Source organism: Drosophila teissieri, chromosome 3R, assembly GCF_016746235.2.
Source record: "Drosophila teissieri strain GT53w chromosome 3R, Prin_Dtei_1.1, whole genome shotgun sequence".
In the NCBI taxonomy this organism is placed as follows: Eukaryota; Metazoa; Arthropoda; class Insecta; order Diptera; family Drosophilidae; genus Drosophila; species Drosophila teissieri.
The window spans coordinates 30,240,305-30,257,862 of record NC_053032.1 but is presented as its reverse complement, the minus strand read 5'-3'; positions in this window follow the sequence as shown (position 1 = coordinate 30,257,862).

Below are 17,558 nucleotides of genomic sequence, written 5' to 3'. Positions count from 1 at the left end.
AAACGATACAATTTGGATTTCGAATTGATGTTGGAAAATTATAATGCACATAACCCTAACTCCGGGCAGTCGCGTTAAGCGGAAGCGATTCGTTTAAATTTGATATGGGATATGCTGTATGTTGTATGGTATATGGTGTATTTTGTATGGGATGCTGGAGGACGAAGGTACAGTACAGCACTGACAGTGCGGACCAACCCCGTAAAGCGATTTCGCCGGGCATTCAGGGGTGAAGTGGGAGAGGAGCGCATTCGGGTAATACATCAAACACCAACAACCCTGAGCATTTTTGGGTTACAAGGTGAAGGTAAAGTCCCCTGCTCCGCGGACTTCTTAAAGATGCTTTTCAGTACAGCCTGCTATGCAGAGCATGCACTCAAGAAAAAGTTGTGTTACAACTTCATTTGAGGAGATATTGAACACATTTTACAGTTTTCTTATCTTAGGTTCTGAGTAGAAAGAAGCTTCAATATTACCTTTTAGATCAAGCTGCAACAAGCTTCAGTAGATCAATAAAATGTCTTACCTTCTAGAAAATCTTAAAATAAATTGTAGAAAGTTATTTCTAGAAAAATTGACTAACTGAAGTGGAAATACTCTTTTTCGAGTGTCTGGCAAGGTTTTCTTTTAATCGCTCTTGGCGAACGCCGCACAATGGCAGCAGCCTCCTTCCAGCGCCTTTCCCATTCCAGCGCGCTTTCCATCTCCGGTGACTTTCTCCCCGACTTTCTTTCACGACGACCTTATTGTTGTTGTGCGTGTGTTACAGTCCAGCGATTTGCATATGAATGGGCGTAATAAGGCAGGGCAGCCAAATGAAAAGTAAGCAGAGCACCCAACTCCAACTCCCAACTCCAACTCCCAATCCAACTCCATCTCCAGATGCGAAATGAAATCCTTATGCATCCGTATCCTTACAAAAGAAGGCACACATATGGAGTAACCGAAAGTGCCGCTCGTAACTGGTAATGAAACATTCCGCGAGTGCGGAATTAATAGCAATGATTTGTCTTTTGTTGTTTGGTCGGGAGAAATGCCGCGGGACGGAAGGATTCTCCAAATTGCATTCAAATGTTTAATTGAGCGGAAGGAGGAGGAGCAAAGAGTAGAGATCTCGAGGGGAGAACAATGAGGACGAAACAGTTCAGCTTAGGGTAAAATATTTAGGGTACTTGAAGGTACAATTTTATTACATTCGGCATATATCAATACAAGAAGCAGCCATGCTGTGGCATTAAAATGTATCTTTAAAATGTATCTGAAGATAAAATTGTATTTCATTTCAAATATATCAATACAAGAAGCAGCCATGCTGTAGTATTAAAATATATCCTTAAGTGAAAGGACTCTTACTGGGAATATATCTTCATATGAACCAACATAATAGCGTGATATGCTTGTATGCAAACCTAATTCCGAATCCCATTGAGACCTCAAGAGCATTCCAATTAAACAAATGTTGGACTAAATTGAGGTATCCCCTTGCAGGACTCTTAGTCCCAGTTCCCTAATTGCACTCGCAGCGAACTGTTTCTAATCAAGTCCACGCCGTTTTCCCTTGATTGACTCCAATTATCGGTTTGCTGCTGCTTTCGAATCCAAAATGCCGTATCGCAAGTCCCTGCACGAATGCTAAAGAAGGAAATTACTTAAATCGAAATTACGCCGTCCAGTTTTTCCGAGTCCTTCGAGCACGACATCAACATTGAAATTTAATCAACTTGCTTTTTCCGGCCAACTACTCATCGATGTGGATGTGGATGCTTCTTTTTACTATGCTAAGCCGTGCTGACCCATGGAAAAGACCCTTCTCGGCACGCATGAAGTTCATTGATTAACGATTTCCACACGAGGAGTGAGAGTGGGAGGGATTTTCCCCGGGGGGGCAAATGGCAGGACATGCACACACATAATCAAAAAATTAAAATCTCTTTATGTTTTTATGCGCGCTGATTGAATGGTCCCATTGTTGTTATTGCCGGACAGTTTGATGTGCCATTGATGGACTCGACTAATCGCCGTGCTGGCCACCCCTCGAAATCATCGGAATCATTGGAATCATTGGAATCATCATCCGATGAACCGAACCCCTAGTCCCTGGTCCCTGGTCATCGCCAGTCGAGTGTAATGGATACGAGGAAAAGGACCAGAGCCATTATCCTTTGGCCGCGGGCGCTGGAAAAGCGCTGGGAAAACCAGAAGAGCAGAAAACCGCGACGGGGAAAATGGAAATTGTTGCTCCTTTGTGCGGCTTCACTTTCACATGTGGCACGTCCCATTTTCCCGTTTCCCGTTGCCCGTTTCACATTTTCCCATTTTCCCAGGTAGCATTTAATTAAGCCCCTGTGCCGCGAGCTCCTGCTAATCTCTAATCAGGTTATTACCAGACTTTCCAGCGCTTCCCTTTGAGGTTCGCATCCTCTTTGATTCGCTAATTGGGAGTGAGTGTGTGAGTGAGTGTGTGAGTGAATGATCAAGTGTGTGAGTGAATAAAAGAGGACAGGGGCTTTCACACCTCGCGTCCTCAAAAAGCTAGAGACAATAGAGCGCTGGTCTGACAGGTTTGAGGTCCTTTGAAGTGGTTTCGTAACAAGGAAGCCTGTTTTCATTGTACACACAGCGAAAAATGTGGTCTAAAGTGGCAAAGATACTTTTTATTACAGTGATTGCAAGTTGTAACTTAAGTATCTCGAACATAACTAGTGGCCATAACTTAACTTTGGTTCAAAAGTACTTAACCATCTTTTTATTTCAAATGTTATTCTGTAATTTCTTCACTCTGCAAATACAGTTCCACTTGGATTTGGATTTGGATTTGGAGTGACCCTGGCCAGCTGCTGGAGGAAGGGAAACTGGAGTCTTAAAGTATCACTCGAGGTATCCAATAAGCCGCCCGGGGCCAAGACAATGGCCAAAGACCAATGATGACAATCATCGGCAGGATGATGGCAACTTCGGCGATGAAATGAGGATGATGACTAAGCGATGTCCACCCTCGGGGAAAGTAGTTACACCCCCGCTCCACTCCTCCACTCTTGCTCGCTTTTATTGCAATTTGCGAAAATTTACTGGCGGAGAAAAGTGAAAGGAGCAGCTACGATATTTGATTACGAAATGCGGGGGGAAAACTGCTCACGACGAGTCAATAATGATAAACATAAAGCCAGAGATTGTGTGCAAGTGGAGTGCTGACATCTGATGCCGCAGGACCTTCGGCAAAGGACACCCCGTGGAGCAGGCGAGGCATTAATTGCCGAAATTAAATTTATTTCCTTCATTAATACATGGATACACCAGGCGAGATGTCAAGTAATCAAGCGCATCCTGTGCCCGGAAAAGCGAGCAGGAAGTGGAGGGCAGTGGAGGGCAGTGGCTACATTTGAATGACAGCCGAGGTTTGACATTTGCAGCATGTCATGTTGCTTATTAAAAGCATAAATAAGTATAAGTGGATAGTTGAATGACAGCGATAAGAGTCGCAAAATATGGGGGAGAATCCACCCCGAAAAGGATATCCAAAGGCTTGACCAGTGAAGCCCTCGATGAGAACCAGGTACACTGCTCTCGTAGAATTCCAATCAATTTGCCACAAAGGAAATGTCTCAAACTCGCCACAGGACATTCTACGCACTACAATGCTGGACAATTTGGCCAGGACAATGGCCACAAATCACTGTGGAAATTGTACAAATCTCTGTCGCCAATTTTTGGGCCGACAGATAAACAAGTTTTTCCTACCAGGCTTCCTTCCCCTGCACTTTTCAACTGTTCGTGTCGTTAATCAATTAACTTTGGACCACTTTTCCAGAACCGGACACGCCCCCTCTATTTGACAACCGCCCCCGTCCACCGGGCGGTACACGCTTGACCACTTCAATATGTCAAACAAATCAAACCCATAAATCCACCCAGTTGCTGTGGCAAAGCCACACAAAAGATGTTGTCCGCTGGCAAATATTGAAAAGTGAAAAGTTCATACGAGTTTATGCTGCCAATATGCGACTGCTTGTGGTCGTCAGCGCCTTTCATCCTTGATTTATGTCGCAAATTTCTGTAATTTATGGCTGCAAGTGAGGGGGTGTGCCACCAGCCTGTGTGGGTCGAATATGCGATACCTCTTAGTAAAAATATATATTGACTACTTCCATAGTCTTGGAAATAGCTCATGAAGGGGTTCAAGAATATGCTATAAAAACCTTTAAGTACTTGCGACTCACTGCTGCAAGTCCTGTATGATCGCATACCCTGTAAATGCTAGGGGGTGAGCATAGTTGCTAGTTATGCTCTTGATAGATTTCTTTGTGCTGCGCTTTGTTCCGGAAATGGCAATGATTAAACGTTGTAATTTGCCGAAGTCCTTTAAGTGTAGCAGTCATGGATTTATATCCCCTTCCCATTTCTGCCGGGCAATTAAAAGAATACTCCCCAAAAGCCAAAAGCAACTTGATGAAGTAACTAAATGTGCAAGTCAACGGGACGAATGACGACGATTGAATGGCTGATTAATCCGCAAGCCAGTAATCGTAATCAACTGGTTGCCCGGGGCCAGGAGAACCCATCATCTCCGCTGCGGGCAGAAGCCGTTTTGCGGTCACACACGTCCCATCTTCAGGACCCTTCTGTGGTTAGACGCCACATAATCCCAACCCGCTGACCAACAGCCAAGTACCAATGACCAAGGACCGACCAGTAACTGTCTCATGTAACCCAAAAAAGGACATGGAAAGGGCGTTGCGGCGTTATGTAATCCGAAGAGCCCGTTTTCATTTATTACTTACCCTTCCGTTTCCCCGGGAAACTGCGACTGATTGAGCCTGAGTGATGGCAACAGTTGGCATGATTGAATGCCGTCCCTTTGCCCTCCAGAGATTCCCTTCAAGCCGCTGACCAAATACATCATCGCCTTGGCAATGACGAATACCCCCCTCTGAAATTGGCCCAGTTAATGCCGAGTAATTAGTAGCAGTTCGCAGTTCACAGTTCGCAGTGCTGTGGCATTAGTCACGGCACCTTAAAATTCCATCAACTGAAAATGGCCACACAAATGGCCCATTTCCCTGCACTTGCCACTCTATAATATTGAAATTATGAGTGCTTATGACCATCGAGAGACCCCTTTTGCTCCAGAACCTCCCTTTGCAACTCCTTCATTTTCTCCAGCTTTCACGCAGCTGTTGTCCTGAATGCTCAGTTGCTGAATCCTACTGAATCCTTTGTCGGGTCAGACGTTGGCCATTAGTCTGCCAGCTCGTCCGGACAACAAGGAATCCATTTCCGATATTGGGTGATAAAATTTTATGCATGTAATTTGCAGCGATTTGTTGCTCCACCCACGAAAGTCGAAGGGGTTGCCGGGATGCTCTTGTGTCGTTGCCAAATTGTTATTGACAACATGACGGGCGAGTCGTAAATACTTATCTAAATATATATCTATGAATGTAATGTGTAATGTGTAATGTGCCATCGCCAGTCGAACGTTGGCATTTTCCCTAAATAATTGAAAGCATTTTGCCCCAAGAAAAACCAGCTAAAAAGTTGTCGTTCGCATAAACTTTTGCCCCAGACATTTCTTTCTTGGCGAAAGTTCGGCAGCTGCTTGAAAGATTAAACGCAAATTAGCCACAAGTTTACTTAGTCAGTAATACTTTTCAATGTAGTTGCGAACTTTTCCTCTACGAATTAACATAAAATGGTTCTACATCTTGCAGTTTCCAATTCCCTGGCTGAAAACCAATTTATTACCAAATCATGTGTGTGAAGCTCTCTCAATTATCAGTGCTGATTTCCCGGCGAGATAATAATTCATAATTATCTAGCAGTGGGGTTGGGTTTATCCTCGCAATTTTCCCGCCACGCCCCCAAGTCGTTGAGGATGATAAATGACGTCACCTAGAGTTGGCGATCTGCTTAGCATAGAAAGCACATAAAATCATAAACAGCACGCATAAATAACCACATTAAAAAATCGAGAACAATGCCTGCCGGCCTGTGCGGGAAAAGGGAAAGCGGGAAAGCGGGAAAATGTTACGAAAATAGTGAAAATGTGCAAATTAGACGCGCGCAATGGCGAACTTTTCATAGCTGGCGCTGATTTTATGGGCCATTTTAAAACATTAAGTTCCGGCCCGGAAAAGTGCCACACCCCCAAAATTTCCAAATTTTGGATACACCACCTCAGCCGCACGCATGTGAGCTGATTTATGAGCGAATATACTTGATAAATGTGCGGGATTTGAAGGATTTCGCACAAATTACAATAAAGATGCCGAGTGACTCTGTGTCCTGCATCCTGGTGAAGAAAAAAAATGTCCTTTAGATTCTCACATATGCGCATATTATGTGTGCGCTTCAAGTAAAAATTCGCAATTTGATTTATTGGCAGACTTAGTGGCCTGAGTCGGGGTAGCGAACGTGCTTTTGCAGCTGAAATTGATTTACTTTGATTTTCAGATTTTGCATTTTAAACCGAGGGTTGCGCTGCCACACATATTAGCCAAAAATAGAAAATTGGGCAAGGGAATCCAGGACCAGGATCGATGTCAATTGGTGACGTCTCTTGGCGCTTTTGTTTCGCTGTCGCTGCCAATTTATTTTCAATATCCTGCGCTGGCGGTGAGTGTGTGCAGAACCCTAAGCAGCCATAATTCGCATTGCATTATGCCAAACCGAATGACAAAACACACTCCACTCCACTCGAAAAATCCGGGAGTAGCACACGCGGCCTGCACGCAATTTTAAATGGATTTATTGATACGCTCCGGCAGCCACAATGCCACAATATCGCAAAATGCGAAAAACACAAAAACACAATCACACAGGGGGTTACAATGTTTGCAAACATGTTTTGGCAGCGGCTATTTTTCAATTGTCACCGAAGGACGAAGGTTGGTTCGTTGGCGAATTAACCCATCAGAAAAGGTCGATTTCGCAGCCTGGGAAACTCGCTTTTCCACTCGCTTTTCCTCTGCCACACTCACTCACTTGATTACGCGCATCAATTGCGAATTTTGATTTTAATGCAGCGACTGCTGGTTTGCCGGCCCGAAATTGAATTTTGATTAGTTACCAACACGCGACTGGGAAACAACAACCAGCAAGGGTCCTTTGATTGATTCGCCTTATTTGTCAGCGACGTCAGGATGCGGTTGCATTTGGTGTCTCTTTATTTTGCGTTTTTTTCTGCTTTCGGTAGCCAATTTGTTCGCTGCCAAGTTATGCAAATTAGGCGGTAATTGATATACGTTTTTTTCCCTAATTTTTAAATTATTCCACCTTTTGTGCGCTGAATTGGCCAGAATTGGTGGCGGAAAATGTTTTTCCCTTGAGCAGCAAATTGGATAAATTTGCTTTTAATAACGCTCGCATAATGAAGTTTTCCCTAGGCTTTTAATTAAACGAGTGGCTTTAAAAATCAATACAAATTTATGCATGGCATTTAAAAAGGTCTTGAAAAATGCCAACCAACTCCTTTAAGCTCTTACCACAAAACAAACCCACTTGTGAGTAAGCACTGAAGGAAGTTAACAAACCAATCTGGTTGCCCAGGACCCTCTTTTCATATGCATGCCTCATAAATGGACGAGCAGGGAAAATTTAATGGACCTCAACCTCAGTGTCGCAGCAATTCCAAAAGGACACACTCACAAAGGCAGCACAACAACAGTAATAAATAATAAATAATATTTCTCATAAATAATTGCTTCCCCTTTTGGGGCTGCTCACTACTACTACAGTACTCCTTGCCACTGGCGCCCGACGACGAGAAATAAAAATATGTTAACTAATCACCGTAGGAAAGGATTTTTATGGGTTTTCATTTCCGCATATAATCGACTTATCCCCAGCATTTCCAGGACTGCTTCAGTGAAGGGGAAAAACCCAAAGGCAAAGGCGGATATGTGGAACGCTGGAGCGTCTGTGCAATCTTCCACATTCGTAGGTGATATATGTCACTTGGCGAAATGTTGTTGGGCCGTAGAAAAATACCATTTCCTCCTCCCCAAAGAGCTGCGGAAATGAGCGGCCAGCGACGGGCGGAATATTGTGGCACAATCCATAAACAATCCACGCCGATTGAGTGGCCCGAAAACTTTTGACACAACCAAATCAAGTGAAAGTCGCCGGCAATAAAAACTGCGGGGGTCTCCGGGTTAGTTTCCCTCGCCCCCTTCTATATATTTATGGTTATTGAGCTAGTATCCGATATCCAGTACGATAGCTGGACGCTCCAGGACGAACCCCCCATCTCCTCACTCGGCAATTACGGCGGCTTAATGACTCGGAGACTCCGTCGAGAGCGCGGCTTGGCGGTTGCCAGGATACCAGGACACCAGGACGCCAGGACACTGGGATATCAGGACACTGGGATACTCGGCTTCCAGGGACGCTGGCCAAAAGGGCAGCCAAGGCGACCAAGGCGACCGGCAGCGGATGTCATTTGCAGCTCTCTTGTGCTTTTGTACATCCTGCCACGAGGTGTCCTGCGCATAATTAGAATGCTGAGACGCGACGCATGCCGTGTTCCATGCCAGATTCCGGATAAGAACACCACGGTGGTCCTAATCCTGCACTCGGAAAATGCCTACAGCTATTTAAAATTAATAAGAAATCTTTTTAATAAGTTTACTGCTTGGCATTTAACTTAAGAACATCCAGTGGCGCTCGGAAAGTGGTTCCTATTATGATTCTTATAATTAAATCAACTCAACTGTTTTTGCAGTGCATCTTCGATTCTGCCGCTGTCTTTGATTGGCACTCGTCAGTGACCTGCGAGGTGAAATAAATTTTAAAAAAATGCGACGAAACACAAAGGAAGACGCCACAGGACACTGGTTGAAAGGCAGTTCCTGCACTCGAGCTTTATCAATTGCCACACACCATGACGACCTCAAGGACTCGAGGCAACGTCCGCGGCTAATTGTAAATTCAGGATTCCACTTCCTGCCCAGCCGGCTGTCCTGAAATTTCAGACTAGAGAAATTTTATTGCGTTTCCCCCCTCGTTTGATAATGACATAATATTTTACGCTTCGACAAAGCTGGCGGAGTGCGGGGTTTTATTTAAATTTTATTTGTGTGTGGCGTTGGCTACACATTTCCATTAATTTTAAGTGCTCACTTCGAGGGACTTCCCCCTGGTCCATTGTTCGACTGCCTTTGTTGGATCTGGGAATACAAAAAAAATAAGAAACGCGACAGGATCTGTATCTGTATCTGCATAATGTTATTGTTATTGACTTTTGCGCGCCGCTCAATCATAATCATAATCAATTGTTGGCCGAAGTTGCTGCTACCTGCCGGATTTCTTATCGCCAGCTGCCATTTGCATAATGGAAAAGCTGCCGTTGCTGTCAGAAGTGGACGCACTTTTGTGGCAGCTCCGCTGGAGATGCAATCCAATTGAGTTTGCTACACAGGGAAAAAACCTTCACTATGCTTAACTAAAGTAGGAATTTCTTTCACCAGAGGGTCAAAGTATTAAAAGGGAGGGAGAACGAAGATGTTTTGTCAGTGGCATCACGATAAGAGCCGGCGTAGATAAAGCGCTTGAAAAATCAAAGATTTGTACAACAAATACAATTTGGCAACATGTTTACCGTTCGACTTAGGAACCCACAAAGCGCACGAAGCTCCTTTTGAAAATCTCGAGTGGGTTGCGATTGAGACAACTTGGTGGCCAGGTCACGTGAGCAGCGAGCGGAATCTTCAAAGGTACAAAAAAACACTGGATGAAATGCGCAAAATTGCGACCTTAATTTGCGAAAAGTAAATACGGAAAATAAAAAAAACGCAGGCTGAATGGCTTTTTGCAAATCTAATTTCCAATTTCTCATGCGCAAACCGCCAAAGCGAATGAAGCGAACCCCTTTTCCATTTCTGCCCCTTTCTTTGCCGGAATCTGCCGAAATTTGCCGAAATTTACATGCCATGGACACGCACTCGCTAAAACACACACACGCATATTATTTGCAAATTAGCCGGGTTGCCAGCGGACCAGGGGATGCGTACTCGGCTGGAGGACAACCCGTCCTCCTCCTGCTCCGCACATCCTCCTCCTCTGCGAAATGGAACCAATAAAGCGTGAAGCACGCAGTCCTCGCTCGCCGGTCGCCAAACACCAGACACGGCTCAATGGACCTGATTGTTGTCCTGATTCAACTCATGGTCCCAGTTCTGAGCCACAGATCCTGCTGCTGCTGCTGCTCCTGCTCCTGGTACTGCTCCTGGTCCTGTTGCTGGTCCACGTCGGGATGTCATTTTGTCAAACGCATTCGAAAGCCGCTGGCCCGAGGGTTGGATGAAGGATATGTGGGTGGCTGGAGTGGGCTGACTGACTGATATCGACTGCCCCTTTTGCCTCGCGCTTTGTTTGCTTTAAAGTTTGTCAAACTTGGTTATTTGCTACCCATTACATTTTTTAAATAGGGTTATTAAGAATGCTTAAAAACCAAGATATGTCTTCAGAGCTTAAGCAGTCATTAAATAGTCCTATCTCATTATCAATAATCCAGTTTTAACCACTAAGCAGTCATAATTATTATAAAGCACATACTGCTGCTTGCGCACACTGGGTATCTTATAGTCGTTGCTTGTGCCCTGCCCCATTTTTTGTTTAGCTGCCCTTTGCTGGTTCCTGCGGCAACCACACGGGCGTTTCATTAAAGGGTTTCGTCCAGAGGGGAAATGTGGAAATGTGGTATCTGGCAAACTGACATTGGCGCTGTTTGTCATGTGTGGCACATGATTTGAGGCATTTCTGCTTCGATTGGCTTGAATGGGCTGCTCTAGTGCTGGTAAATGGCGGCTGATGAAAGAAGAAAGGCAGTGCGCCATTTGCATGCCCCCTGCCCACAATTCACCCACTCCACCCATGTGGATGCTAGCTGCTTTTGGGCGCAACTGTACCTTTCACATGGATGGCTGATGGCACTCATCTTGACTTTGGCCCACCCGCTGGCGAGCGGTCATAAAAATTATTAATGAATTATGTTAACAGAGGAATGAATAATCTCAATTTGGAAGCAATAAAAAAACGCACATATCAAATTTCAGGCGCGTCGATCGCGTGTGGCAGCCAAACAAATCATTAATCATCGAAATGTTGCAACTTCTGTGGTTGAAATTAATTTCGCATAGGAGCCCAAAGTGCCGCAGGCCAAGTAGCTGGATGCCTCGGGGAGCAAAACAACATTAAAAACTACTAAACGGGCGCAGACACAACCCCACAAAGGGGGGTCCAAAGGGTCCACAGAGTGCAAAGGGGACTGGGGGGCTGGAGTGCCCCTTGAGCCTGTGGCTGACACATGCCGAGCTTCGTTTTTTACTTTTCATTATTTCGGGGTGCCACCGCGAGGGCTGCGAGACAGAAAAAAACTTTCACACATTGTTGTAAGGATGTGTAGCGAAAGCGCCGCGGGATATTTTTTGCACCCCGCCCACAGGACGGCGTGAAAACGCACACATTACACGGGAGGGGGGTGTGGGAAAGCTAGGGGTGCGGCAATACATGGAAAAACTGTCTTTTACAAAAGGGAAATGCTTGAAAAAGATTAGTTTTAAATTCAAGATTTAAGATCTACTTCAAAGGTGTTTAAAAGTATGCTACAACATAACTCATTTAATGGAACTGCAAACCTTTCCACAACCTACTTTTGCCACCTTCTAAAATATTGTTTGAATAGCTCCTGTTTCTAAAAGTCCCTTATAAGTAAAGTAAGCTCAGTTATTCCTAGTTTTTCTTCCAGTGTCTGCCGTCTTTGTTGTGCTGTAAAAAACGATTTGCGACGATTTGTGTCATGTGTGTGTGTGCAGTGCCGACGACGGCGATCCCAAAATCCCAAAATCGTCTAAGGGGGAGGGGGTGGAAAAAGGACTCGCAGGACGGGTGCCGTGTCATCGGCGGCAATGGCATTGATACTTTGTCAGACGTGTAAATTACATGGCGCATTCCACATGCCAAATTCCGCGCACTCCCATCGCCGTCGATGTTTCACATGCAAATTTTCGCTAGAATGCGGATGAAAAGCCCGCGACGACATCATCATCATTATTCAAAGGACTCGACGATGTGGCGAAGGAAATCCCAAAAGGGTTCGCGAGCGTGGCAAACTACTTTAAATTTCAACCAATTTCAAATGACTTCTTGTCACACATGTGCGGATTACACATGGGGGGAGTGTGAGCTGGATGAACTAGGAGTTGGGCTATAGGAATAGGGATTGCATCGTTAGTGCAAATCGCATCATCATCAGATCGGCGGAATCCAGTCGACGCTCGTCGCGTGTTTTGATTGATGTTGCACGCTTGTAAGTCCCCGAACCAATTCCAAATCGTGCCTCACTGCCATCCTGCCTCCCGAATCCCTTCGCCCATGCGGTTTGACTTGGCAACCCCTTCTGCGGAATTCGATTTTGAAGTCCTGGGCACACACTTTGCATCCGCGTTCATATTTCCTAATTTTTCACTGCGAATCGCCCGCTTTTCCATTTGACGCCTTGATTTATGGTGGAAAACGGGGTGTGGCGACGGGGTTAAGGCCCCTGACAGCTGTGACTTGTTTATAAGGGTTAAGCTGTTTCAATTTCACTCAGTTATTAGGTTAGATAAGGCGGTAATGATAAGGTTGTGACAGCGCTGACATCTTTCGGGCTCGAAAAAATAATAAGCGCAAATAACCCTTTAAGATGGAAATCGCGCAACTGAGATGGCTACTTCTATGCCAAATATGTTTTTATTGAAACAAGGCTTTAAAAAAACGTTATTTTACTTTACATAATATCCTATGTAATCCCTGAAAAAGTGGGATGAGCTGGAGCTTGGGACAACTGTTTAACTTGTGTGCAATGAGCACGTAATGGAAACAAGGCCAGGAATTGCCCACTCATGCGGCACAATTTGGCCGGACAAAACCGCCGCGACCCGCTTGACCAGTCATTTGTCAAATTTGACAGTTGCCGTCGCACTGGTGGCAACCCTGGCACCGCTGGCTATTCGGGCAGCTGGCCAACCTGTTTGAGGTTGCATACTCATGCGACAAATGTGCCACGCACTGGACTTTAAATTCAATTCGTTCACGCCAACACATACACAGCATACAGCACACAATGACTTTCAATTAGACAGCCGAATGGTGCGAAAGGGGTTGGGAGGGACAGCCAGGGGGGAAAACACTTTCTCCGGCTGGTCAAGTGGTCAACGGTCTGTTAATTGGCCAACAAGGAGGCTGAATGGGTTAAGGGTTGCCATGGGATGCCACACGGCGATGCCAGCGAACTTCAAAACGCATTTTACGCTCGTTAGCTCCTGTTAGGCAGTTTTCTATTTACAGGGGGGGTTAAAAGGACATTGCTGGTCATTGAGGGACTTGCTGGCCCCTGGCTAATCAAAGTATTCATGAGCGCCGCCCAATTGGTACAGTTACGCTTAGGCGAACTAAAGTATCTGTCGGATTTTTGAGCTGCCCCCGCAACCCACTGAAAGTTGACGCATTCGTTGCGAATCAGTGTTAACACGAAGTGCAAATCAAATTTGCCTCAACTTGCCATTTTTCAAGCTGTCACTAGCACTCACGGCCCACAAAAATCGCGACCCCTCTTCCGTATTTTTGCTTATTTTTCCAGATCGCAAACTTCTCATGACACAATGAAGATGCGGACAAACATATTGACAGCTCGTTGCCATTTAGCGAAATGTTTAAATAAAAATTTGCATTCATTTAGCAAGAAAGATTCCAGCGGCAGAAAGAAGTTGTTAGCTCGCCAGTGTTGAGCATTTAGCTGGCTTATAGCTACGTTCTTGGATACTAAACTTCTTCACGAAAGTGCTTAACTGACATTTTAAAGAATATCCAATATAATCAACGAATTCTTTTGTCTATTGTAGCTTTTATTGCTTGTTATAGCTAATATGTACATTCTTATGTGATTTTAAATCAATTTCTTTCCAGATACTTTCTTTTTAAGACATCTCCGTTCGTCACCCTTAGGAAAATAGCAAACTGCCATTGGCGCCAATCAGCAACACGTCAAAAGTAAATGGCTCTTGAAGACACTTAGCAAATCGGCGGAACTCCGCGCAGCATATGTTCCAGTCAACTTCCTTTGCGAATTTTAAAGAATTGCAAAAGTCGCGACGACAACAATGGCGGGGAGGTTTCAGATTCAGATTCAGATACGGATTCAGATACATTTACAGATTCAGTGGGTGAAAGTGTCCTGGCGTGACAGAAATGATTTGGGCGTTGATGTCATCAGCATCGGCATCAAAATTTCGACGCTGCGATTGTAAAAATTAATGATGTTTTCGCCGTTAAATAGTTGGGCTGGGAAGCAGGGCACATGTGTGACGCTGCTCCTGGGAAAGCGTGAGAGGAAAATCCGCAAGACTTTTCATATCCGTTTGCAATTTTTAAGCCAGTGCAAAGTGTTTTCTTTCGACTTTACTGCGACTTTCCCTTTCTTTCGTTGCTGGCGCGTAAATTGACACGACTTTGCTTTATTTTCCCCATTTTCCCGCATTTTCCATTTCTCCTCGCCTCGTTATGCTAATGTCCTTGTGGGCCGTAAAGTAAAAAAAAAGAGTTTTGATTAATGATGCCACTGGATGACGCAAAGCCGCCACAGATGGCTCACCTATCCAGGATTGTTATTAAAAAAAGTATTGTAAAGCCCGCTGGAAAACTCTCCACTTACAGTCTGCCTCGTGCATTTTCTTATTTTCCATTTTTGAGGGGTAACTGCGGATCAGATCAGGTTAGCCTCAAGTTACGCTACTTTACTCTTTCAATATTTAATCAATGCTGAGAGCAAACAATCAACCAACAGCGAAACTGAACCTTAATCAAAAAATCAAACAATTGACATTCAATATGGTCTAATTTTTTACGCTGCCATTAAACAAATTATTGGGGAAGCTGGCAGCAGCCATTGGAAGCTATGCATAGCTGGAGAGCTGGAAAAACCCGAAACGCGTCCAGACAGCCCAGTTTCCCCAGAGGACCTCCGCAACGACAACATATCAATAAACCAAACAACGGCCACGACAAACAATGTCGAAATGAGTGGAGTGGAGTTCAGTGGAGTGGAGAGGATGGCAAAGAAAACTGAGCCCTAGATGGGTAATTGAAAAATGCGAATGAAACTCTATATGGAGCACCGCCATCCTGTAATTGGGCTCAACTGTACCGGCTGTATCCGAAGCCGTGGTCAGAGGTCAGACTGTACCTGCCGCTGACAGGAGTACAAAAAGCAAGAAAAAGCGGCAATAATTGCGCCAAGTTTGGTGTAAAATGAGGCAGAATCGCTGGGAAAATTGGGAAAAATCTCTGCAAGATTTACGCATAATTAAGTGCGCTCAAAAGGTGTCCGCACAATACACGCTGCTTTCCAGGCACTGAAAAAAATATCTTATATAGTAACATGCAACATATAACTAAGTGGGAATATAAATAAATTAATAAAACACCTTTCATACGGATATTCCTACTTTGCATACCTATAAACCGTAAGTACCACTGCATATAGCTATATAATATTCAATTAGACATTACCTTTTCTGTAAGTGTAGTTCCTTGCATTGCAGGACCAACAAAGGTTGCAGGACCAGAGTCCGCATTTACATAATGCCCTTCAGAGGGCTGAGGATTTATGTGTGGCACTTGAGTGCCGCAAATTAATTCAAATGAAATGCGTCCAGAACTTAATCCTCCGCTCCATTGTTGTCCTGCCAGCCAGTCCTTCAAATCCTCTGGCAGAAAGGACTAATTTGGTGCAATTGCGACACCTAGGAATCGCTATACTCTACTTCGCCTTGATTTGCGCTAATCGCAAAAGTGTCAGCGACCAGGAGAACTGAATGTTTGCCTCATTTCCGCATTTAATCACCCCCGGAAAAAGGAGCACTGTCCTTGGGTCCTTTTGTTCCCAGAAAGTCCTAGATGCCGCGATGCCTAGATGCCGAGATGACAGAAATCAGAGCAAAACTAATTTCCCGTTAATGAGGGTCGCTCGCCCTGTTGCGTTTTCATTCGCATTTTCCTCATTTTCCTCATTTTCCCGCCGCTTGGCGCATATTTTTTCCCCGCGCTCGTGATTAGAACATTTTTCCCACTCACACACATGCGCCTCATTAATAATTTTTTCGCCACTCGCCGCCAGGATCGAGATTAATTTGCGCCTCGCAAGGATCTGACGTGTGCCTGTCAGTCGGAAATGTCTCTCTCTTTTTGCGGCCCACTGCCTTCTTTAATCTTTGTAAAAATGCCCAGGATGTGGATGGGGTGTCCTTGTCTCGTAAGGGAAGCTGCTGAGGCGTCAAATTGTTATTAATTGAAAGTCAAAAGTTCGCCAGTTTTAATTGGATTGTTCGCCTATCCTGGCGAGAAATAATTAATGGGATGTGGCAAACGGCAGCAAGGGAAATGAATTCAATACAATGTGGTTAGCAGAGCAAAACATCGCATTTCCCTTAACAATAAACTTGATTTCCACTATCCAGTCGCTCTGCAACTCTTTTACATGATTTTTATGGCCAATGAGCTTGTCATGTTTATGGTAAGAGTTTCGTTTTCATTTTATGGGGTTCTGTCTTTATTCTATGTATTTGTATGCTATGTTATATGTAGTTCCTTTGTCAAGTGATATGCCGCTTTAGGTATTTTTCCGCCCATCATCGGTATTCCTCATAAAAAGAAGCATCCTGAGCCCATGAGGTCATCCAGTGGTGACGCATTGAACTGTGCACCCAACACCTCCCCATTCATATTCATATTGCTGTGTGTGTGTGGAATTTCCAGAACTGCGACCTATCTATCCAATCTCACGCGATCTGATCGAAAAGGATCTCATTGGGAGGCATTCGCCTGGAAGCTGGCAACAACAATTGAATTGATTTTATTGCCCCGGGAAAGTTATGCGCTGACAGGACCTTGGCTCACAGGATAGATGGGCATAATGTCACACAATAAAAAATGCCCATGTGCCCAGCAATTTCATTTCGTTTGGCCTGAAAAGGCACCCAAAAGCGCTGCCATTGTTGTTCGTCTGTTTATTAAATTGCTGGCTCGAAAGGGGTGAGAAGATATTCGGGGGGCAGGGGGCCAAAATCCGGTGCCACCTTTGTTAATCGTCAAGCTGACAATAAATCTTGGCAAAGTCCGGGCAACCGAATTGCGTACGAGATGTACATACATATGTGTGTAATTCCATGAAAAACACACAGATACTCGCACACACAGATACACACAGCACACCTATTTGCGCCATAGACAAAGATACGAATGGAGGATGAGCAAGGGGTATTCGGGTATTCGGGGTAAATATTTCATAAATTGAATTGTTTTGCATTGTTGTCGCCGCAGAGAGCTGCTCTTCCTATTTCGCATTGCTCGACAAAACCAAATAAAAAGCAACCAATATGAGTTCAGTTGGCAGAGGGCAGACATGTGTGTGCATATACATATATGTTTTTGTGTATCTTTGTGATTTATAACGCGTTTAGAATGGCAGTCGAGTGCTGGAAATGGAATCAGAGCGTCATTTAGTCTGGCAAAACGACTGATTT